Below are 1,540 nucleotides of genomic sequence, written 5' to 3' on the forward strand. Positions count from 1 at the left end.
GAATGTACAGTAGTCTGCTAAACCTTTGTTTCGCATTTTTTCACTTTAATTTCTTCTACATATTCATTACTGAGGTACTTTTTAAAATATTATGATATTTTTATATACTTAGTTTTTTCACAACCTATAGGATAAAGCTTAAGTAACAAGCATGACATTCCGGCCCTTTCAAAACCTGGCTGGAAATTAAAATAATAGTCCCCACATATAATTCTAAGCTTTGCTGAAAGGTCTTTATATCCGACTCATTCTCAGCCTGAAAACATTTGGCTAGGTTAGAATACCATGTCCTCTGGGATGCCTCCCTGAAATCTACCAAGCAGAATTAACTACATCCTCCTATGGGCCTCCTCAGCATTTTTGTTCCTAGCATGGATATAGAAGTTAATATATGGAATTATCAGTAATTTAGATATCCAGCTCCCTAATTAAGTGTGAGATTCTTAAAGCTATCAGCCATATACTGACCATACTTGTATCACAAGAAATGAATACCAATTTGGCACATGATAGACATTTAAAAAAATGTTTCCTCAATTGAATGAAAATATTATTTTGCCAAATTATAACAATTCTTTAAAATCTATGCATCAGAAATTAAAATGCATTCTAATTAACAAATCCAAAGCCATCTTTTCATAGTTGTTGAACATCAACTGTTATACCCATAATTAAATTGCATTAAAGATGTCAGAGTCATTCATTGCTACGTATTACATTTAAAAATTACAATTCTATGATTGAATTATGTTTTCTATTTCCATCACTCTCATGGAACTTACCAGCTGGCATATATGTGTTTCTCTGGTAAAACCAAGATAACAAGTAAGACAGATTTTCCTATGGCAAAATCCTAGAGTCAAGTCACTCTAAATTGTAAGCATAGCCTCTGTGAGTTCTTCTACAGCCTGGAGCAACTGCATGCAGGCAACTTTCACTCAACACCCTCCAGTCCTGATCTGAAAAATCAGAATTACCATAAGGCTATCAGCTGTTTTCTCAAAAGAAACCTTGAAGGCAAGAAGGGGCTGGAAAAAAGTATTCCAGGTCATGAAAGGCAAGGACCTACATCCAAGATTACTCTATCCAGCAAAGCTTTCCTGTAGAATGGAAGGGCAGATAAAGTGCTTCTCAGATAAGGTCAAGTTAAAGGAGTTCATCATCATCAAGCCCTGATTATATGAAATGTTAAAGGGACTTATCTAAGAAAAAGAAGAAGATCAAAATTGTGAACAGTAAAATGACAAACAACTATCAACGGCGGAACCTAAAAACAAAAACAAAGGAAACTAGAAGAGGGACAGAATCACAGAAATGGAGATCACATGGAAGGTTATCAGTGGGGAGGGTAGAATGGGGTGGGGGAGAAGGTACAGGAAATAAGATGCATAATTGGGAGGTACAAAACAGACAGAGGGAGGTTAAGAATGGTATGGGAAAAGGAGAAGGCAAAGAACTTATATGTATGACCCATGGCCATGAACTATAGTAGGGGAGTGCAGTGGGAGGGGTTGTGCAGGGCAGAGGGGAATAAGAGGGG

At 36.7% G+C, this 1,540-nt stretch overlaps 1 protein-coding gene across 4 annotated transcripts in view; it reads right to left on the reverse strand.

Moving 5' to 3' along the window:
* Positions 1-1,540, reverse strand: part of DIAPH2 (diaphanous related formin 2) — a 914,500-nt gene that overhangs the window by 563,322 nt on the left and 349,638 nt on the right. The window lies entirely within an intron of this gene.

The sequence above is a fragment of the Phyllostomus discolor genome, chromosome X (genome assembly GCF_004126475.2).
Source record: "Phyllostomus discolor isolate MPI-MPIP mPhyDis1 chromosome X, mPhyDis1.pri.v3, whole genome shotgun sequence".
Taxonomy (NCBI): domain Eukaryota; kingdom Metazoa; phylum Chordata; class Mammalia; order Chiroptera; family Phyllostomidae; genus Phyllostomus; species Phyllostomus discolor.